General features: G+C 41.8%; 1 long non-coding RNA gene across 1 annotated transcript; it reads right to left on the reverse strand.

The window, feature by feature from the left end:
- Positions 1-221: 221 nt before the first annotated feature.
- On the reverse strand, positions 222-22,673 carry LOC118482807. The gene is made up of 3 exons (XR_004868868.1): positions 22,630-22,673; positions 349-468; positions 222-262 (listed from the first exon to the last, which is right to left on the reverse strand). It is a non-coding gene; the product is annotated as an uncharacterized LOC118482807 (long non-coding RNA).
- Between the last annotated feature and the right edge of the window lie 1,830 nt (positions 22,674-24,503).

Consider the following 24,503-nt stretch of genomic DNA (forward strand, 5'->3'; position numbering starts at 1 on the left):
CCTAATTGTAGGAATATCACCAACAGCATGACCCTTTCACCCAAATCCTGGGCTCAAAATGTCGTCGTGACACAAAAATAATTAAAGATTATAGATTTAAAAAAAAAAAAACCCAACATTATCTAAATACTCTTTCCAATACAAAAAAAATATATTAAAAGTTACAGTATGTAGTTGAAGCAACCATCATTGGTAAAATGGGAACAAAAGAGATAATTTTCTTCTTGTTCTTGATAAGTTGAACTCTAATAGCAGAGTTAGGCTACAAACATAATACAACCAATTGTTAAAATAAAATAAAAAAAGTAATAAAAATATACAACTTAAAATAAGCAACAAAGGCCAGACCTGCTAGATAGAAGAGCATTGGAATGTAGCCTAATTCAAAGCTCAAGTTCCATACACAATGTTCTAAAGTCCAACATACAGTTCAAGGATAACCAAGTCAGCATTTTCAAATGAAACTACCTGTGAAAGGAATAGGCATGTATTAACGCCTGGCAATTATATAATATCTTATTACATGTTGCTTGATGCGCGTTTGGTGTAATATGTTTTAGGTATATATTTTAAGCCCTTTTTACACTTTAGCCAAGTTTTAAATTTATAAAACACAATATTTACTAACACTAAACACACATATGGGCAACTGCACCCATCGTGGACATAGTATAGTGTTGGTAAGATACCGAGGTCGTCCAAGGACACAAGAGCTTTTAGTACCGATTTATCCTCAACGTCTAATCAAATCAAAATGTTAGAAAAAGATTTTTATACTAAGAAAATAAAACTAACTAAATGTTGAAAAATAAAATAAAAATAAAAACAGATAGACAAGATGAATCACTTGGATCCGACTCGTGTGTTAGTATAACCTTTGATTATTTTCGCACTTTTGCACTTGTTTAAGAGATTATCTTAGTTATTGTAGTAGGACCCTCTTTTGAAGGCGATGTTACCCTCAATCCAGTAGTTTGAGTCAGCAAGGATACAATCCTAAAGGGTCGGATTATTGAAAGATAATTAATTAAGTTATTAATGCAAATTATGGTAGGCCCATCTTTTGGAGGTGACGTTACCCTCGACTAAGTAGTCTGAGTCAGCAGGGATACAGTCCTAAATAGCCGGGTTATAATATTAATAGTAGTTAACTTATGAGGGGATCAAAGAGTTTGGACCCCCGCCATCCAATACCTTTGGGTATTGAAGGATGTCCTACTAAATTTGACCCAGGTCCCTTGCAGGACCTCTAAACGCTGAACAAGGGCAAGACCCTTACTAAACCGTTCCCTTAACCCCCGACCAGGTAGCCAACATACCTCCATATAGACCGTGGAGATATGAATGGCGAAAATCTTTTATTTTATATAGACAGTAAAATAATGCCAAGACACCATGGACAAACGATAAGGAAGAATCACCTTCAACATAAGAAACTAGTTATTAAAGTCATTAATACAAAACCAATTAAGAAGTGCAAAAGATTTAAAATAAAAAGTCTTATACTAAACACTTGTCTTCACCAAGTGATGTAAGAGACTTAGGGAAACATGGCCTTAATTGTCAAGAACTCTTACGATCAATCTTGGATCCCGAGACAACTCACACACTCTATGATGGACAATGGATGATGGTGGTGGATGATGGTGTTGTGATGGTGGTAGATGGTGGATGAAGTGTGAGAGAGGTGGTGTGCCAAGGGATGAGTTGCAATGGATCCAAGCACTCCTATTTATAGGCTGAACTGAAGCCTGGGCATGGCCCCGTGTCCGCTGGGCACGGCCCCGTGCCCGTCTGACACTATCTCTCTTCATTAATTGTAATTCGCAGTTACAATTAATGCGCCTGCAGTACTTTGGGCACGCCCCCGTGTTCACTGCGCACGGCCCCGTGGTGAGCAATAGAAACTTCTACAGGTTTGTCTTTTCTGCTGCTTCTTGGGCACGGCCCCGTGCTCGCTGAGCACGGGGCGTGTTCAGTCTTCTGCCTTCTCTGTTTTGCTTGGGAGGATGATGTCGAGGGGTCGGGCAGTCCACTTTTGTCCCCTTTCTTGTATTTATGTTAGATTTAGCTGTCTTTTTGCTCTTTTGTTAATTTGAGCTCATTTAATCCTGAAAATACAAAAGGAAGACAAAAATACACTTTTTCCAACATTAGTACTTAAAAAGGGTTAGTTTTATGCCTTATTTGATGTGATTTATATGTTGCATTTTACACACATCAAATATCCCCACACTTGAATCTTTGTTTGTCCTCAAGCAAAACTCTTTAATATGTGGCTTACACTCCCAAATGGAATGGATAGAAGAGAAGGTTTTGGGCTTGTCATAGAGTGTCGGGATTTTCCAAGATTGTTTAGGTTTTATTTTTATTTATTTACAATCCTATTCGTCATGATTTATTAAAAACTTTTCATAAGGTAAATTACTTATTAAGGCATAACATGCCTTTCTAAAATTCAATTTATATACAGGTTCACATACCTCACGGGGGAAATCACTCACACTCGGTCGAAGGTGTATTTTTAGTTAATCACTCGAGAGTTGCATGGAACTTATTCCTACCATAAGCTTGCCAAGCAATCAATCCTCCTCCTTTTTAACTTTATACCTTTGTAATATCAAGAGGACTTTTTGGGTGAAGGGTTAGGCTTGGGCTAAAGGCGGGTAGTTGGGTTAGTGGTTAGTAGAAAAGGGCGAAAGGCGTAAAAAGCATCGGTTTTCGTAAAACATTTTGTTTTTGTGACTTTCTATTTTTAATGAAGTATTTATTCAAACAAGCTTTTGTTTGAGGAGCTTTGTTTGTTTGTTTTCAACTTCATTGTAATATATATATATATATATATTTGAGTTAATAGCCAAAATGGTCCCTGAGGTTTGCTCACTTTTGCCACTTTAGTCCAAAATCCAAAATTTTTAAATCTGGGTCCCTGAGGTTTGCATTTTATTGCCATTTCAGTCCAATTTTCAAAAACCCCCTTTTTTACTGTTGCAACCAGCCTATTTTGTCCTTTTGCGCAGGGGTATTCTGGGTTCTTGATCTGAGTTTGTTATAATAACTCATAAAAATGACCAAAATACCCCTGCACAAAAGGACAAAATAGGCTGGTTGCAACAGTAAAAAAAGAGAGTTTTTGAAATTTGGACTAAAATGGTAACAAAATGCAAACCTCAGGGACCCAGATTTAAAAATTTTGGATTTTGGACTAAAGTGGCAAAAGTAAGCAAACCTCAGGGACCATTTTGGCTATTAACTCTATATATTTTTTAGTCACACGAAAACCGAGCTTGTTACTAAAATAAAAGGTAAAAATAAAAAGGGTTTTTGGTGGGTAAAAAGGGTTTTGGGTTAAGAAATGAAAAGGTTTAGGCTCAAAGGGGTTAACTAGGGGGAATTTTTGGGTAGGTGAAAAGAAAAATAAAAATAATGGTGTTGAAAGAAAAAGGGTTAGTCCTAATGCCTCTATCATTTACTTACTTGGGTTTAAGTTGGTAAGGACCGGGAATGTATTGTCGTGGCAAGTTCTAGAGTCGTAAGAACCAAGCGGCTATTCACACAAGAAACGAAAAATGAGCATTTAACGTAAAGATGTATATTTGTATGCTCAATAAAGGCTCAAAACTCACTTTTGTGGGAATGGGTTTTTATGTGATCAAGTATATATAATCAAATTTTAACTAAGCTTGTCATGCCGTTTCATAATTTTCTTATGTTGGTTCTTTTTATCACGACGCTATCGGTTGTAAACTTATAAAAATATAACCTTGTTAGACTTAGAATTCCCAACTTAAACTTAGACAAGTAAAAAAAAAATGAAAATTTTTGAAAAAAAAAATTGGGGTGATTAGCGGTTCCAATAGAGTTTTGTGTAAGGCTTGTTATTAGGACTTGCAAAATTCAAGGTTTTAGCATCCCCCACACACTTAAATTACACATTGTCCTCATTGTGTCCCAAAAATACATTTTTAGGTTGATTGAATGTGTAAAATGGTGTTAAAAGCAAAATTTTATGTTACTGGCAGTCTGGACACGGCCCCGTGTCCGTTGGACACGACCCCGTGTTCAACTGCCAGTAATGAAAACTTACAGAGGATGGACACGGGGGCGTGTTGGCTGGACACGACCCCGTGTTTGGTAAAAATCTGCAGAAAAACAAACAAACAGCAGATCTGGGAGGTGGGCACGGGGGCGTGTCGGCTAGACACGACCCCGTGTGGACTGTCTGCTGGGCTGAAAAACAGAGTTCTTTCTCCGGTTTTCCTGTCCTGGCTTTATTAGTGCTAATGATTAGCACTCTAAGCCTCAATTGTACCTGTTTTATCACTAAATACCACACCAAGCAATACCAAACGTCCTAAATTACCTAGTTAATCATCCAAACCATAAAGTAAAAGAAAAATAAAGCAGAAAGTAAAAAGAAGTTAAGGAAAGTAAATTGTCTAACACTCAGCACGCAGGCCGTCAATTGTTTTGATAGATAAAAGGGGACTTTAACATGTGGGCTCACCATCAACCCGCTCCTGCTCCTTCTTCACCCTCCTAGTCCATATCTTCATCACTGTCATCACCTCCTACCCCAGACCCGCCATATACTCCCGGATGCTTCCGATATCGTCTTGGATATCGGTGATGTTCCGTTCGATAGCTCCGACCTGGTGGTATGTGTTGTTGGCAAGGTTGTAGGTGTTCCTGGTGCACATGAGGTTTTCTTGCAAAAGATCATGTAAACTTTGAAGGTTCGGAAAACCACTTCCTTGGGAGGAGGATTGGCCCGGATCACCATGGGGTTGATACTGGTAGTGGGGAGGTGGAGCGTGAAGGACTAGTGCCTCATGTGGGTTCCATGCATGGCCTTGCATCCTCTGAAAGCTCACTGATCCATCTTCCGCCTCATAGATTAGGTTCACGACGCGGCAAATGTGTATATCGACACGTCCCGACCATGGGCTCCTTTCAAAAGACCTAGGAATGCGCGTGAAGTGCTTGAAGAGGCGGTACACCCATCCCCCAAAGAAGATAGGGGTTGGTGCACGAGCAAGCCGGTTCAGATGCATGTTTCGAGGCAGGAGATATGGAACATCGAGGGGCCTTTGGTTGTGGATGCAGTGAAGGATTACCAAATCTTTTAACCCAACAACGCCGCTACTGTCAGGTCTTTGGCTAAGAGAGTAAGTGAGGAGCCTATGAATGTAGCGATAAAGCGGATCCCACAGCTTAGTACTCTTTGTGCTGCTAGGGTTGTAGTGTCTTTCACCAATTTGGGCCCATGCGGCTTGGCGCTCATTTTCATCCAGATCTCGCAATCCCCCGGTGTTTTCCTCATTTCCCGAATCTTCTTCCATATACAGTCCCACTATTGCCCCGAATTGTGCCATAGAGATCGAGTACATTGTCCCACCACATCGAAATGCAACCCCCTCATTGTCAAACGGATCACACCTTGAGGTGAAGGTGAAAGTACTGTAGAATTCCATAGTGCATTGATGTACCGATCGAAGTCGAGTGGTCAAGGCAACCCTTAGTGATCCGGTAACAAGGTTGTTGAATCGGTCGAGCTGGTTCACCATGGTTAATAGGTCCGTGCACGCTTGCCTTGGGTATTCTTCGGGTCTAGTTTGAAGTATCTCGTATCTTGCCCTAGCATCGAGCTCATTTGCGTTAAATCTTGTGAACTCCGACATCTTGATGTTGTTAGATTTAGAGGTAACGTCGAAAATCTGCAGAAAATCGCTTCGGACCAGAGCTTTTTCGGGGAAACGGGGCGTGTGAATGATGTAATTGTTTTGAAAAGGGGGTTTTATCCCGACAGTTGCGCGGACACGGCCCCGTGTCCAGCGGACACGGCCCCGTGACGAGCAAAGTTTTGAATTTTTTTTATGTGTGCTCGTGTGAGTGCCCGTTTTTCCCAAAAGCATGGTTAAAAGACTTACCGCTTTCGATGTGTACTCACTTGTTCGTAACATACCAGGTATGATGTGGATGTTTTTTATTCGTTGACCGTTTGAAGCGAGATCTCTTCTTCCTCATCCTCAACGGATCCTCGATAGAGTTTTAGCCGTTGGCCATTGACTTTGGATGGAATCCCATTTCGAGCTTTAATTTCTACTGCACCGTGAGGAAAAATATGGGTGATGGAAAAAGGTCCTGACCACCTAGATTTTAGTTTACCCGGAAATAACCGAAGTCGTGAATTAAACAACAGAACTTGGTCTCCTACTCGAAATTCATTAGGTTTAATATATTTGTCATGTAAATTTTTCATTCTTTCCTTATAAATTTCAGAGTTAGAGTATGCATAATTCCTTAGTTCGTCTAATTCATTCATTTGACAAAATCGATTTTTACCTGCAGTTTCTAAATCTAGGTTTACATTTTTTATTGCCCAGTAGGCTTTGTGAGCTATCTCTACTGGAAAATGACAACTTTTCCCATAGACGAGCTTATACGGGGTTGTGCCTATAGTGGTTTTATAAGCAGTTCGAAAGGCCCATAAAGCATCATCTAGTTTATCAGCCCATTCCTTTTTATTTAAACCTACGGTTTTTTCAAGTATTCGTTTTAAACCTCTGTTAGTCACTTCGGCTTGTCCATTTGTTTGAGGGTGATATGCCATTGAGACCCGGTGATAGACCCCATATCTTGTTAAGATTTTTTCGAGTTGGTGATTGCAAAAATGGGTACCTCTATCACTTATCAAAGCTTTAGGTGTTCCAAAACGAGAGAATAATTTTTTCAGAAATCTTACCACTACTCTTCCATCGTTTGTTGGAAGAGCTTCGGCCTCGGCCCATTTAGACAAGTAATCAACTGCCACAAGTATATATTTGTTTCCTTTTGACGGTGGGAAGGGTCCCATGAAATCGAGTCCCCACACATCAAAAATTTCACAAACGAGAATGTCGTTTTGAGGCATTTCGTTTTTGGAAGAAATATTACCTGATCTTTGGCAAGCATCACATGTTTTTACAAGATCTTGCGCATCTTCGTAAATGGTTGGCCAATAAAATCCTGAATCAAATACCTTTCGTGCGGTACTAGCGGCACCATGATGTCCTCCATATGGACCTTCATAACAATGGCGGAGAATTCTTCGTGCTTCGCCACCATGGACACACCTTCGGATGAGTTGGTTAGCACACATTTTGAAAAGATAAGGGTCTTCCCAAAAGTAATGCTTTACATCGGCAAAGAATTCCTTTGTTTGATGATGTGGCCATCCTTTGGTGACTATACCGCTAGCTAAGTAATTAGCGTAGTCGGCATACCATGGTTCTTGTCTTCTTTCCACCATTTCCAAGGATTCTGTTGGAAATTTTTCGTTGATCTGTTCGTCCCTGGTTGACTCCAAAGCTGGGTCTTCTAGGCGTGAAAGATGATCTGCAGCAGTGTTTTCTGCTCCTCTTTTGTCTTTGATTTAAATATCAAATTCTTGGAGGAGTAGAATCCATCTGATCAAACGTGGTTTTGCGTCTTGTTTCTTGAAGAGGTATCGGATAGCTGCATGATCTGTATAGACTATAGTTTTAGAAAGAACAAGGTAAGAACGGAATTTATCAAAAGCAAATACCACAGCTAGTAACTCTTTTTCAGTAGTTGTGTAATTTTCTTATGCATCATTAAGTGTTTTACTAGCATAATAAATTGGGTGGAAATGCTTTTCTTTTCTTTGTCCCAAGACTGCTCCAACAGCAAAGTTACTTGCATCACACATGATTTCGAAAGGTAATTTCCAATCAGGTGCTATCATGATAGGTGCATTGACTAGCATTTCCTTGAGGGTTAGAAATGCTTGATTGCAATCCTTGTCAAAGATGAAAGGTGCATCTTTTTCAAGTAATTTTGTTAGAGGTCTTGAAATTTTTGAAAAGTCCTTGATAAACCTTCTATAAAATCCGGCATGCCCTAGGAAACTTCTGATTGCTCTAACGGAGGAGGGTGGAGGTAATCGAGAAATAGTGTCTACTTTTGCTCGATCAACTTCCATTCCTTCGCTCGAGATTTTGTGACCGAGTACTATTCCCTCTGTTACCATGAAATGGCATTTTTTCCAGTTAAGGGCGAGGTTAGTTTCCTCACATCGGGATAGCATTCGTTCAAGGTTATCGAGGCATTGGTCATATGAATCTCCGAAGATAGAAAAGTCGTCCATGAAGACTTCCATTGTTTTTTCTATCATATCATGGAAAATGGCTACCATACAACGTTGGAATGTTGCAGGTGCATTACATAGACCGAACGGCATGCGTCGATAGGCGAAAGTTCTGTAGGGGCATGTGAAAGTCGTCTTTTCTTGGTCTTCAGGTGCTATTGGAATTTGAAAGTAACCTGAAAAACCATCCAAGAAACAGTAAAATTTATGACCGGATAGTCGTTCTAATATTTGATCAATGAAGAGCAAAGGAAAGTAATCTTTCCTCGTTGCTTCATTAAATCGTCTATAGTCTATACAAACTCTCCATCCTGTGACGGTTCTTGTTGGTATTAATTCATTTTTCTCATTAGTTATTACCGTCATACCTCCTTTCTTTGGGACTAGTTGGACGGGACTTACCCATGGACTATCGGAGATAGGATAGATTAGTCCGGCGTCAAGTAGTTTGATGACCTCATTTTTAACCACTTCTTGCACATTGGGATTTACTCTACGTTGTGGTTGTATTACTGTTTTGTAGTCATCGTTCATTAAAATTTTGTGCGTGCACATGGAAGGACTTATTCCTTTAATATCTACAAGCTTCCAAGCGATCATATTTTTGTGTTTTCTAAGAAGATTGATTAATTTTTCTTTTTCTATGCTACTTAATTTAGACGAAATAATTACAGGTAAATTACCATCTTTGTCTAGAAAAGCATATTCCAAACCTTTCGGAAGTTCTTTGAGCTCAATGGGTGGGTCTTTAGGAGACACCTTATTTTGTGGCTCATCTAGATCAAGAACTTTAAAGGTTTGTTCTATGGCGACCTCTTCTTCAACAAAGTGGTCAACTTCTTCACTTGTATCGGGTGGTTCATCTTCATCTTCAATTAGGGGGTCATTATTGCCAAAAGGATATTTCATTAAACGCTCAAGATCTATGCTCCTTTTGAATGCCCCTAACTGAAGAGGTAGATTGTTAAATTTCCGGTTTTTCAAAGCTTCATGAGTTTTTACAAAAGGTTTTCCCAAGACTAGAGGAGCATCATCGAGGATGACAAAATCGGTTGGAATAACCATTTGATTTGTTTGAACCAAAACATCCTCAACCACACCGATTGATTTGATTACTTTCCGATTAGATAGAAAAATGGGTATTTGAAGTGGAGAAAAATCACTAATACATAATTTTTCAGAAATGTAGTTAGGCATTATGTTAACACAAAAATCTTTATCAATGGTGACATTACTAAATAATGAATTTTGAAAAAAACATGGAACCGGTGTAATGTTAATTTCAAAAGGATCTTCTTTTATTAGTGAAGTTTGATCATTAGTTAACTTAACACTTACCATTTCTTCAATTTTAGTGTTAGTGTTTAACTTTTTTAAAAACTTAGCATGAGTGGTTACTAAACAATGATTTTCAAAAGAAGGTGACAAGAGATTAATTTCTTCAAAATTAGACTCTTCTTGAATTTTAACGTTATCGGCCTCACCTTTTTCCTTGTTTAACTCATGAGCCGGTTTTTCACTTATTTGTTTTTCCATTTTTAATTCCTCAATTATCGTTTCTTCTTTTTTTAATTCTTCTCTCACGCGGGACTCCTCTTCCCTTGCGCGAGATTCTTTTATGCATCTTTCGATAAATTTAAGGTTTTCTATTATCCTATCGGCTATGTCGGTCATAGAGTAAGGATCGGGATCCTCAAAGCTTGAATCCGGTTGTTCGATCCTTGGTTCCTCATAGTACCCATATGAAGTAGATGGTTCACACCATTGTTCTTCATGGTAAGTATATGATGGATGAGGGTCAAAATTTTGTTCTTCATAGTACTCATATGAGGTGGGTTGTTCACGCCATGGTTCCTCATAATAAGTGTATGAAGGTGGTGGCTCATATCTTGAGTCCTCAAAGTATGAGTATGAAGGTTCATACATTGGTTCATCAAAATATGAGTATGAGGGAGAAGGCTCATACCTTTGGTCTTCATAGGATGTGTATGAAGTCGATGGCTCGTACCTGGGCTCCTCATAATAGTTGTATGAATTGGATGATTGAAATAAGTTACAATATTGTACCGAGTGCGGGTTACCACAATTAGTGCAATAGTCTCTCATATAATCATCCTCCTCATAGGTGTAGTTGTAGCCTACTGAGTATTGATCCATAAGAATCACTCAACAGACCACAACTGAGTCTCGGGACCAGAAAACAAAAACAAAGACGGAAACAGAAGCTGGACACGGCCCTGTGTTCAGTGGACACGGCCCCGTGTTCAGTGGACACGGCCCCGTGTTCAGGGTCTGTATCTGGGCGTTTTAATTAAAGTTACTGGTCTCGTTGGACACGGGGGCGTGTTCGGTGAGCACGACCCCGTGTTCAAACTCTGTATCTGTGTATCTAACTAAAAATGTGCAACACGGGGGCATGTTCGGTGAGCACGGCCCCGTGTTCAGGCTACTGTAAATGCAAACTAAGCTAAAATGCAGAAAAATGTGCGCGCGTTTTAAAAAGGTTTTGAAAAACTGATTAGGCCGTCGATTTTAAGCTTTCTTAAAATCCTTGTGTCCCCGGCAACGGCGCCAAAGACTTGATGCGCGTTTGGTGTAATATGTTTTAGGTATATATTTTAAGCCCTTTTTACACTTTAGCCAAGTTTTAAATTTATAAAACACGATATTTACTAACACTAAACACACATATGGGCAAGTGCACCCATCGTGGACGTAGTATAGTGTTGGTAAGATACCGAGGTCGTCCAAGGACACAAGAGCTTTTAGTACCGGTTTATCCTCAACGTCTAATCAAATCAAAATGTTTGAAAAAGATTTTTATACTAAGAAAATAAAACTAACTAAATGCTGAAAAATAAAATAAAAATAAAATAAAAATAAAAACAGATAGACAAGATGAATCACTTGGAACCGACTCGTGTGTTAGTATAACCTTTGATTATTTTCGCACTTTTGCACTTGTTTAAGAGATTATCATAGTTATTGTAGTAGGCCCCTCTTTTGAAGGCGACGTTACCCTCAACCCAGTAGTTTGAGTCAGCAAGGATACAATCCTAAAGGGTCGGATTATTGAAAGATAATTAATTAAGTTATTAATGCAAATTATGGTAGGCCCCTCTTTTGGAGGTGACGTTACCCTCGACTAAGTAGCCTGAGTCAGCAGGGATACTGTCACACCCCCAAAATCCACACGCGGAGTACCACCGCTTGGGAGCGTGACGTGACCAGGATCAAGCCATCAATCATATCAAACATAGCATTTAATAATTATAAAAGTCATTAAAGTAGTTCATCACGACATGATCGATGTTTCAAAACCAAGTATTGTCTAAGTAGCGGAAGCATTGTTATAAACCCAAATTAAATATACTGAAATGTCATAAGTGTCCAGCAAAGTATTACGATCCTTGTCCACAACGACCGGCTCCTCTTTGTGCAAGCTCCATGTACCTAACGATCTGCAAGGCATGTAACAGAGTGATCAACAAACTAGTTGAGCGAGTTCACAGTAAGTAAGTGCGTAACAGTAAGTAAGGGTGGCTCTACTGGGCCGATAGTAAGTTATATAGGTGGGGGCTTCCCATGTTAAGTGACCACTAGACTATTCGTATCAACTACTCGTATCATCCCTGTTCTTCTTCCGAGAACAGTAGCGCGTATGGGGTGTACGTAGGTCTTACGTACGTATCCTTCATAACCGAGGATAGGAGACGCGGGGGTGTACGTGGGTTTCACGTACGTATCCTTTGTACCGAGGATAGAAGTAAGTAATGCGTACACGTAGGTTTTACGTGCGTGCCTGACATCCGAGGCAGTAATGGCATATGACCACGTAGGTGTTATCCTAACCTACGGAACCGTCCTGACATCCGAGGACCCTGGTAGGTGATAGTCTAGGAAAGCATATGTACGTTCTAAGTCAATTGAAACCTTTAACCCATTCCCACGACCCGGGAATCCCATGCCTTAGTAGAAGTGTGAACTCACCTGGGTTTGCTCGGCAGACAGTATAATGCTCAAGTATACAAGTAAGGAATCAACCACGTCCTATCATGGTTACTATGCAAGTTAGGTTCGTATGTAGCACGTTTGTATCACGTATGGTATCAAGTATGATCATGGCAATTCACATAAACGTATCAGCAGTTCATATCAAGTAACGAGTCCAAGTAGTCGGCCCAAATTAACATAAGCAGTCCAATTAGCAATTATGCAAACAAGTCCAATAACATAACAGTCATAGGGTTGGGCCCGTGACAGCGTAGGCCCAAAACAGTGTGCGTGTAAATGATGGTCTCGAGTCGCAACGGAGATCTCGAGTCGCAACCGGTGGTTACGAGTCACAGCCGGAGATTACGAGTCGCAACAGGAGGTTGCGAGTCGCAACTGGTGATTACGGCTCATCATGGTCTGGTTACGAGTCGCAACGGGACTCGCAACCGTGGTCTCGGCTGGTGCTGTTTGTGGTCTCGAGTGGGGTTCCGACTCGCAACGAGTGGTACCGAGTCGCAACCGTGTGTGTAACTGGTTTTCCTGATTTCATGCAGATCGGTTACAATCACATAATAGTTTCCAATTATACTCAACTCAATTAACAGATTTCTAACAATTCGTTTAGCATGATATCGATCAAACAAGGTATTTTATCAAAAACTCTCATGAACCCTAACAATCATATGAACAATTCTTAACAATTCACATGAACATATATCATAACATTTAATCCGAATCGTCTAACACATCGACTGATTGCAAGCATTCCGATTACCTTTTAACTTATATCATACCATCCGATTTCTTGTGACCCTTGACTATATACATGAGCCGATTAACATCATACAAAACACATATATCCGATTTCATGAGCAAGCCAATTATATGAACATTATTTATCATCAACCCAATCTAATAATATCATACACAACAAGTTTCGGTATCAAGCAATCATGCAAATCGTAACACACAATCAATCAATACATAATCACTAACCGGATTGGAGAAGGAACAAGGGTGATCCGAATAGAATTCTTGTGCCGTCGGGTTCCAAGTAAGCGAGAGAGAGCAAAAGCTTCTAGGGTTTGTGTGTGTGTGATGTTTTTGCAAAACAATCAAAATCAAACCCTCACAAGGGGTTTTGTGTTTGCGAATGGGGAGTGGGCCGAGCCCACTCGGTTATCTCATGGGGTCTGATTTCAAAGTGTGGCCCAAAGGGCTTGTGTGGCCGGTTTGTGTAGTTTGGCTCGTGCAACACATAACATACATACGCACATAACAAATATTCACTTAAAATCATATAATTCAGTTCTCGTAAGCACGTAACGTTACATCACAGTAAGTCTAAAGTTCGAGTTGTCACATTATCCCCAACTAATTGGAAATTTCGTCCCGAAATTTGGTATGCACTCACTGAGGAAGCTAGGTAAGTTATAGCATTCACTGGTTTTCCTGGGGTGTCACATCCTCCCCCCGTTGATCTGGAATTTCGTCCCGAAATTCCGAAGTAGTAGCTTCAGCCTCAGTAGTGGTTGCATTGGTTTCAAATAACTGGGGGTACTTTTCTGTCATTCTGTCTTCGCGTTCCCAGGTGTACTCTGGGCCACGTTTGGAGTTCCAACGAACTCGAACAAGAGGGATTCTCTTGTGTTTGAGGACCTTCACATCCCGGTCCGTGATTTCTACTGGTTCCTCGACGAACTGCAACCGCTCGTCTATAGTGAGTTCCTTAAAAGGAATGATGAGATTTTCATCTGATAGACACTTCTTTAAGTTCGACACATGAAAGACATTGTGAACTGCTCCGAGTTCAGCTGGTAGGTTCAACTTGTAGGCTACCTTGCCAATCTTTTCTAAGATTTCGAATGGTCCGACGTACCGCGGATTCAGTTTGCCCCGTTTGCCAAAACGTACCACACCCTTCCAGGGTGAAACTTTCAATAAAACCCGGTCTCCGACCTCAAATTCCAAAGGCTTTCTACGCTTGTCCGTGTAGGCTTTCTGACGGTCGCGTGCTGCCGCCATGCGTTGTCGTATCTGTGCTATCTTTTCTGTGGCGTCCACTACAATCTCTGGACCCGTAATCTGACTATCCCCCACCTCTGCCCAACAGAGAGGTGACCGGCATTTACGTCCGTACAATGCCTCGAATGGAGCGGCTTGAATGCTGGTATGGTAACTGTTATTGTATTAAAACTCCACCAATGGGAGGTGCTTTTCCCAGCCGTTGCCGAAATCGATAACGCATGCCCTAAGCATGTCTTCAAGTGTTTGGATCGTTCGCTCAGACTGCCCATCCGTCTGAGGATGATACGCTGTGCTCATGTCTAATCGTGAGCCGAAAGATTTATGCATTGCTTGCCAAAGCTCTGACGTGAATCGTGCATCGCGATCCGAAATAATAGAGGTGGGCACTCCGTGCCTCGAAACAACTTCTTTAAGATAGACGTCTGCGAGAGTGGAGAACTTGTCTGTTTCCTTGATCGGCAGGAAGTGTGCAGACTTGGTGAGTCGATCAACTATGACCCATATTGTATTGTTCCCACGCTGAGATCTAGGTAAGCCTGTAACAAAATCCATGGAAATTTCTTCCCATTTCCATTGCGGTATCTTAGGCTGCTGAAGTAGACCAGCTGGTTTCTGATACTCAACCTTGACTCTTGCACAGGTCAAACATTTTCCAACGTAAGTAGCGATGTGGGCCTTCAAGCTAGGCCACCAGTAAGTAGTGCTGATGTCGTGGTACATTTTATCTGACCCTGGATGTACCGAATAGCGAGACTTGTGAGCTTCATCCATTACAAGTTCGCGTAAACCGCCATAAAGTGGGACCCAAATCCGGCCCGTTACATAGTAGGCGCCGTCTGCCTTCTGTTCCATTTGTTGTCGTGAGCCGCGTAAGGCTTCAGCCTTGACGTTTTCGGGTTTCAATGCTTCTACCTGAGCATTTCGTATCTGTGCAGGAAGGCTAGACTGAATCGTAAGCTGTAGCGCTCGCACGCGCTTCGGTAAGGTGTCCTTTCGACTCAGAGCGTCAGCCACAACATTGGCTTTGCCGGGATGATACTTGATAGCGCATTCGTAGTCGTTAAGTAACTCGACCCATCGTCGTTGACGCATGTTCAAATCCTTCTGCTTAAGAATATGCTCGAGACTCCTGTGATCGGTGTAAATCGTGCATCTGGTACCGTACAGGTAGTGTCGCCATATCTTAAGCGCGAAAGCAACAGCTCCCAGCTCTAAATCGTGCGTCGTGTAGTTACGTTCATGAACCTTGAGTTGCCGAGAAGCGTAGGCTATCACTTTATTACGTTGCATCAATACACAACCCAGACCCTGTATTGATGCGTCACAGTATACCACGAAGTCATCTGTGCCCTCTGGCAATGAAAGAATAGGTGCGCTGCAGAGCCTATCCTTTAGATACTGAAAAGCAGTTTCCTGCGTGTTGCCCCAACGGTAGGTGACACCCTTCTGTGTCAGTAGCGTAAGTGGTTGCGCGATCTTTGAAAAGTCTTTAATAAACCGTCTGTAGTAACCCGCCAAACCCAAAAATTGGCGTATTTCCGTTGGCGTACGCGGTGCAGGCCAGTTTCTGATCGAATCTACCTTGGATGGATCGACGTGAATCCCGTCCTTGTTTACCACGTGGCCTAAGAAGTGGACTTCATGAAGCCAGAAGTCGCATTTAGAAAGTTTAGCGTACAGCTGTTCCTTTCGAAGGAGTTCCAATATAATGCGTAGGTGTCGCTCGTGTTCCTCCTGACTCTTGGAGTAAATCAGGATGTCGTCGATGAATACAATGACGAACTTGTCGAGATAGGGTTTACACACCCTGTTCATAAGATCCATGAATACAGCAGGTGCGTTCGTAAGTCCGAACGGCATAACCAAGAACTCATAGTGACCATAGCGAGTTCTGAAGGCTGTCTTGGAGACGTCCTCCTCGCGGACTCTCAGTTGATGATAACCTGACCGTAAGTCGATCTTGGAATAGTAACACGACCCTTGCAACTGGTCGAATAAGTCGTCTATGCGTGGAAGAGGATAACGGTTCTTCACCGTCACCTTGTTCAATTCCCTGTAGTCTATACACATCCTGAACGTACCGTCTTTCTTTTTCACGAAAAGCACTGGAGCTCCCCAAGGCGAAGAGCTTGGACGAATGAAGCCCTTTTCCAAGAGTTCTTGTAGCTGCTTTGACAATTCTTCCAATTCTGATGGAGCTAGACGATATGGTGCGCGAGCTATGGGTGCTGCTCCTGGAGCGAGCTCGATCTGAAATTCAACCTGACGATGAGGAGGTAAGCCTGGTAAATCTTCAGGAAACACCTGAGGGTAATCGCGTACAATTGGAATATCCTCCAATTTCCTTTCCTTTACTGATGCGTCAGAAACAAGAGCCAAAATGGCTGTGTGATCTTTACGTAAGCACTTCTGAGCCTTCAAGAATGAGATGATGCCAACCACTGCACCACTCTTGTCGCCTTGAACTTCAAGAGGTTCCTGACCAGAACGAGGAATGCGAATAATCTTCTCACTGCATAGGATTTCTGCCTGGTGTTGGGATAACCAATCCATCCCAATCACGACGTCGAAACTTCCCAAAACTATGGGAATGAGATCAATAGAAAAGGTTTGACCAGCTAGAATAAGGTTACAACCCTGAACTACGTGCGTGGCTTCTAGACTTTTACCGTTAGCTAACTCTACTACATGTTTGGTGGGTAAAAGTGTTGGTGCACGTTTTAGCAGTTGACACATTTTCACAGACATATAGCTTGTATCCGCACCCGAATCAAACAAAACAGTAACGTAAATATTGTCGAGGAGAAACTTACCCATAACAACGTTGGGATCGTTCACTGCGTCACCACGACCTAGTACGAATGCACGGCCCCTTGCCTCGTTGCCGTTGTTGTTTCCCCCATTGTTGTTGTTGCCATTGCCCTGATTGTTGTTGTTGTTGTTCTGATTCCTGTTGAGCTGTGGGCAGTGTCTCTTGATGTGGCCTTCAGCACCACAATTGTAGCATCCTTTGTTGCCCTGTTGTTGGTTAGGCTGAGCGTGAGGCTGCTGCTGATTCTGGTTCGCAGGACGAAGGCTTCTACAGTCTTTGGCCTCGTGACCCATCTTGAGGCATCTTTGACAACGACCCTTATTACACTGACCGTTGTGGTGTTTGTTGCAGTTGTTGCACTTCGGAAGATTTCCGCGATATCCACCCTGCCTGTGGCTACCTGACGACTGCTGATTAGGGCTTTGATAGTTGTCGGTCTTTCGCTGCTGATTCTGGGACTGAACCGAAACTGATGCTTTGCTTGAATCCCCCTCCCATTTCCTCTTGTTGTCACTGAGGGTAACGGGAGTAGCTGAAGAAGTGACTGTAGCAGTAGCGCTGACACGCTTAGGCAGTTTATTCTGTTCCACTGCCTGACCGGTGATACGGTGAGCGAGGCGTTGGATTTCCTGGATGTTTTCGAGGTTAGCCGACGTCACGTGGCTCTGAATTTCTGGCGCCAATCCCTTGAGATACAACTCAATGTGCTTGTACGGAGGGTCTACCATAGTTGGGCACAGCACGGCCAGCTCGTTTGACCGCTTGGTATACGCTTCAATCTCCGACCCAACCATTTTCAGATTATACAGCTCGTCTTCTAGCTTGTGAATATCTTCACGCGTGCAATACTCACGCTTGATGAGTTCCTTAAAATCGTTCCATGGGGTGGCGTTAGCAGCTGCCAACCCAAGAATCTGCACCTGCGCGTTCCACCAGGTTAGCGCGATTCCTTCCAGGGTGCCAGTAGCAAACTTGACCTTGCGAGCCTCAGGGCACTCGCACATCTCGAATACTGATTCTAGCTTCTCGAACCAGTGGAGGAGTCCAACCGCTCCTTCTGTGCCGCTGAAAGAGTTTGGACGACAGTCCATGTAGTTCTTGAAAGTGCAGACAGGCTGCTGCGCGTGTTGACCTATTGTGTACGAATAGGACGAAGTTAAATACAAAAGTGAATGTAGGATCTAGGGATCCTAGTGTGTGCCTATACTGCAGGATATACTACCTGCTTGAGCTGCTGCAACTGCCGCAGCAACTTGGGCTTGAACAAGAGCCTCTAACTGGGCTTGTGTCATGTTAATTCTTCCAGCCATTGATCTTCATGTCAAAGGCGAAATAGGTGAGAAAAGTTCGCGAATAGTGCGATGACAGAAAAGCGTAAACACGTAAGGGTTCTTAGGCAGTAGCAAATAGTGAGCATTGTAGTCTAAGCATACCACGAGCAAAGTTCTAAGTAATTCTAGCAGACAGGCAATAAATATAAACCTTATTACCTAAAATGTCGAGTCTTGCACGTGGAGCGAAGCGTCGTTGTGGATCGTTGAGAGCACTGTTCTGGTTATAGTCCGGTTTTAATAAAAAAAAACGTTTTCCCATATTAAAACCAAGTTCTCTATAACCAATGGCTCTGATACCAATCTGTCACACCCCCAAAATCCACACGCGGAGTACCACCGCTTGGGAGCGTGACGTGACCAGGATCAAGCCATCAATCATATCAAACATAGCATTTAATAATTATAAAAGTCATTAAAGTAGTTCATCACGACATGATCGATGTTTCAAAACCAAGTATTGTCTAAGTAGCGGAAGCATTGTTATAAACCCAAATTAAATATACTGAAATGTCATAAGTGTCCAGCAAAGTATTACGATCCTTGTCCACAACGACCGGCTCCTCTTTGTGCAAGCTCCATGTACCTAACGATCTGCAAGGCATGTAACAGAGTGATCAACAAACTAGTTGAGCGAGTTCACAGTAAGTAAGTGCGTAACAGTAAGTAAGGGTGGCTCTACTGGGCCGATAGTAAGTTATATAGGTGGGGGCTTCCCATGTTAAGTGACCACTAGACTATTCGTATCAACTACTCGTATCATCCCTGTTCTTCTTCCGAGAACAGTAGCGCGTATGGGGTGTACGTAGGTCTTACGTACGTATCCTTCATAACCGAGGATAGGAGACGCGGGGGTGTACGTGGGTTTCACGTACGTATCCTTTGTACCGAGGATAGAAGTAAGTAATGCGTACACGTAGGTTTTACGTGCGTGCCTGACATCCGAGGCAGTAATGGCATATGACCACGTAGGTGTTATCCTAACCTACGGAACCGTCCTGACATCCGAGGACCCTGGTAGGTGATAGTCTAGGAAAGCATATGTACGTTCTAAGTCAATTGAAACCTTTAACCCATTCCCACGACCCGGGAATCCCATGCCTTAGTAGAAGTGTGAACTCACCTGGGTTTGCTCGGCAGACAGTATAATGCTCAAGTATACAAGTAAGGAATCAACCACGTCCTATCATGGTTACTATGCAAGTTAGGTTCGTATGTAGCACGTTTGTATCACGTATGGTATCAAGTATGATCATGGCAATTCACATAAACGTATCAGCAGTTCATATCAAGTAACGAGTCCAAGTAGTCGGCCCAAATTAACATAAGCAGTCCAATTAGCAATTATGCAAACAAGTCCAATAACATAACAGTCATAGGGTTGGGCCCGTGACAGCGTAGGCCCAAAACAGTGTGCGTGTAAATGATGGTCTCGAGTCGCAACGGAGATCTCGAGTCGCAACCGGTGGTTACGAGTCACAGCCGGAGATTACGAGTCGCAACAGGAGGTTGCGAGTCGCAACTGGTGATTACGGCTCATCATGGTCTGGTTACGAGTCGCAACGGGACTCGCAACCGTGGTCTCGGCTGGTGCTGTTTGTGGTCTCGAGTGGGGTTCCGACTCGCAACGAGTGGTACCGAGTCGCAACCGTGTGTGTAACTGGTTTTCCTGATTTCATGCAGATCGGTTACAATCACATAATAGTTTCCAATTATACTCAACTCAATTAACAGATTTCTAACAATTCGTTTAGCATGATATCGATCAAACAAGGTATTTTATCAAAAACTCTCATGAACCCTAACAATTATATGAACAATTCTTAACAATTCACATGAACATATATCATAACATTTAATCCGAATCGTCTAACACATCGACTGATTGCAAGCATTCCGATTACCGTTTAACTTATATCATACCATCCGATTTCTTGTGACCCTTGACTATATACATGAGCCGATTAACATCATACAAAACACATATATCCGATTTCATGAGCAAGCCAATTATATGAACATTATTTATCATCAACCCAATCTAATAATATCATACACAACAAGTTTCGGTATCAAGCAATCATGCAAATCGTAACACACAATCAATCAATACATAATCACTAACCGGATTGGAGAAGGAACAAGGGTGATCCGAATAGAATTCTTGTGCCGTCGGGTTCCAAGTAAGCGAGAGAGAGCAAAAGCTTCTAGGGTTTGTGTGTGTGTGATGTTTTTGCAAAACAATCAAAATCAAACCCTCACAAGGGGTTTTGTGTTTGCGAATGGGGAGTGGGCCGAGCCCACTCGGTTATCTCATGGGGTCCGATTTCAAAGTGTGGCCCAAAGGGCTTGTGTGGCCGGTTTGTGTAGTTTGGCTCGTGCAACACATAACATACATACGCACATAACAAATATTCACTTAAAATCATATAATTCAGTTCTCGTAAGCACGTAACGTTACATCACAGTAAGTCTAAAGTTCGAGTTGTCACATTATCCCCAACTAATTGGAAATTTCGTCCCGAAATTTGGTATGCACTCACTGAGGAAGCTAGGTAAGTTATAGCATTCACTGGTTTTCCTGGGGTGTCACAGATACAGTCCTAAATAGCCGGGTTATAGTATTAATATTAATAGAAATTTATTTATGAGGGGATCAAAGATTTTGGACCCCCGCCATCCAATACCTTTGGGTATTGAAGGAGGTCCTACTAAATTTGACCCAGGTCCCTTGCAGGACCTCTAAACGCTGAACAAGGGCAAGACCCTTACCAAACCGTTCCCTTAACCCCCGACCAGGTAGCCAACATACCTCCATATATACCGTGGAGATATGAACGGTGAAAATCTTTTATTTTATATAGACAGTAAAATAATGCCAAGACACCACGGACAAACGATAAGAAAGAATCACCTTCAACATAAGAAACTAGTTATTAAAGTCATTAATACAAAACCAATTAAGAAGTGCAAAAGATTAAAAATAAAAAGTATTATACTAAACACTTGTCTTTAGTAAGTGATGTAAGAGACTTAGGCAAACATGGCCTTGATTGTCAAGAACTCTTACGATCAATCTTGGATCCCGAGGCAACTCACACACTCTATGATGGACAATGGATGATGGTGGTGGATGATGGTGTTGTGATGGTGGTGGATGGTGGATGAAGTGTGAGAGAGGTGGTGTGCCAAGGGATGAGTTGCAATGGATCCAAGCACTCCTATTTATAGGCTAAACAGAAGCCTGGGCACGGCCCCGTGCCCGTCTGACACTATCTCTCTTCATTAATTGTAATTCGCAATTACAATTAATGTCCCTGCAGTACTTTGGGCACGCCCCCGTGTTCACTGGGCACGGCCCCGTGGTGAGCAATAGAAGCTTCTACAGGTTTGTCTTTTCTGCTGCTTCTTGGGCACGGCCCCGTGCTCGCTGAGCACGGGCGTGTTCAGTCTTCTGCCTTCTCTGTTTTGCTTGGGAGGATGCTGTCGAGGGGTCGGGTAGTCCACTTTTGTCCCCTTTCTTGTATTTATGTTAGATTTAGCTGTCTTTTTGCTTCTTTTGTTAATTTGAGCTCATTTAATCCTGAAAATACAAAAGGAAGACAAAAATACACTTTTTCCAACATTAGTACTTAAAAAGGGTTAGTTTTATGCCTTATTTGATGTAATTTATATGTTGCATTTTACACACATCATTGCTCTTCTTTTCAGACTTATATTCCTGATGAACAAAGTTTTAACATTAATAGACCTTAAAGTAGTCAGTTTACCATACATACAACATATCATGACCTTCAATCCTTCATGTAACCAACTACTTGTTAAAGTATTGGTTCATGGATTCAGTTTTCATTACTGAATGAACAATGAAAAGTAAAACCTCACCTCCAAACATTGTAGATAAGAAAAAAATGACCATAAGTCTCCATAATCGTAACACTCGAAATATCACACACTCGAAATATTACACATTGGTGAAGGAACACCAGCCAGCTTAATTCGATCAAATCAATGTCGTCTATCCTTCAAACATCCTTCAGAAGTCATGATGCCTAATAAAATGAGTTTTAGAGGTTTGAGAAATGAATATGATGTTCAATATTCTCTAAAGGTTCATGTTTTTCAAACATCACCTTTTAAAAGACCTAACCAGTTTTGATCCAATTTCAATTTCAAGTTGTTTAGGAAAAAAAAGATCAAAGTTTAAGAAACTTTGATTTAAGGTCGGTAAATTTCATAAATAATCAATAATATATCACACCAAATTATCCCTTTCTAAAGCAGAAAAAGCCTAAGAGATCAAGTAAAATTACCACATAGTCTTCGGGTGACATCCAATTATCTCCTAGAGAAACTTCTTATCATAATCCATAAAACCAAATGAAAACCGAGCGCTGATTTTTCTAATCAATGTGCTTGGCTTTTTGCTACATACAACCCACCATTTTTGTGAAGAAACTGCGCAAAGTAATATTTTTCGGTAACGTTCAAATTAATATGATGTCTATAACTCCAAATATTAGCTTTAACTTTTTATATTCAATGGCTTTGAGCGCATATAGTCCAAGAATAGCTGCAAATGTTCTGTTGACTCATTACCAGCCCACCCATTTTACTGGTGTCACACCCCAACCGATGGCGGAATCATCAGGGCATGGCACTGAGCGAAACAGATTGTCCAGAAGTTTCCATAACAATTATCATTACCAATCAATTTAAAGTAACATGTCCCATACCATGCCTCAAAAGGTAAACAAATTATTACAGACAAATTCTAGGCAAATAGTTCTATTCCGACAACTCAGATTTTCAAATAGAGCAATTGTTTATCTGCTTCTAGAGACTCCTGGTTACATTAGTACATACAACTATTTGTTGGCCTCTAGAAACTTATTATAGCCTCGCTTTCCTAGCAGCTAAGCATCCTAAATACCTGTCACATACGTTAAAGTAAAAGTCAATACACATAGTGTAAAGGTGAGCATACAAGTTTAATAGTAGCATATAGAGTTCGAAATAGTTTACGCATAACCAGCACGTACACAGAGGAAAACGAAGCATGTTAATTATCGACATGGATCTATTGATACCAATGACTGCGGGTTGACTGCCCAAGACAGTTCATAATACATGATCACCACCGTAATCCATGCAAATAATTGTCCTTAACAACCCCCGTGTGAACGGGTGCTGAGTCCAAACTATAGTACAATCGTCGTTAAGGCAGGTAGACAGCATTCCACGTGTAAACATCATAACAAGCATTCCTTTAGTCACGTAACACATGCAGTAACGGTTAGCGTTTAAAGTATTGCGTAGTGTGTTCGATTGTGATTTTGTATAAGTAACGTATGTAACACCAAAAAGTGCATAAAGCAAAAAGGGATCGAGTATACTCACAGCGGTTGGATGGATTGAAGGGAGCGCTTGAAAGTAAGGTTAGCCTGATTAGAACGATAGCATAACGATAAGTGACGCATAAAACGAACACAAGTGTTGAGGAGTCGAATGGTAGTTCGGTCGGATGGTAATCCGATCGGACGGCCAACTCGTGCGAATGATAATCTGTTCGGATGGTTATCCGGTCGGACGGTAGTCTGGTCGGATGACTATTCGAGTGGATTGTTTCTTCTTATGAGAAGGACGTGTTTGTGTATGATGGTTTGACTTTTGAAGTTTTTGTTGTAGCATTTGAAAACATTGAAGTATCTCTACCCTTCAGGTCGGTCGATCGGACGGTAATCCGATAGGCGGACACTTCAGTGAGAACAAGTTCACAGTAGGTTGTCACTCGATCGGACAGTAGTCCGGTCGGGTGGCATCACTACTGCATTGAACATGTTGAAAAATCGATTAAGTGTTAAAGTCAAGTATCTCACGATCCGAAGAGTAATCCGGTCGGATGGTAGTCCGATCAGATAGCAATTCGTCAATACTCAACTTTAAATGAGGTTGATTAAGTGTGGGACCCAAAGTGTTGGTCGTCCGGCCGGCCGGTCGCTCGAATGGCTGTCCGGTCGGACAGTAGTCCGGTCGGATAGTCACTCCGTGCTGGTCGTTCCGTTCGTCTTTCACTTGGTCGTTTTGATCATTTGTAGTTTTATGGAAACGCTTTGACAACGTGTGAACCAACAGAACCCCGTCCCAAACCTGGTAACCTGGCCGAACAGGAATCACCCAACGTTCA

The sequence above is a fragment of the Helianthus annuus genome, chromosome 10, assembly GCF_002127325.2.
Source record: "Helianthus annuus cultivar XRQ/B chromosome 10, HanXRQr2.0-SUNRISE, whole genome shotgun sequence".
NCBI classification, from domain to species: domain Eukaryota; kingdom Viridiplantae; phylum Streptophyta; class Magnoliopsida; order Asterales; family Asteraceae; genus Helianthus; species Helianthus annuus.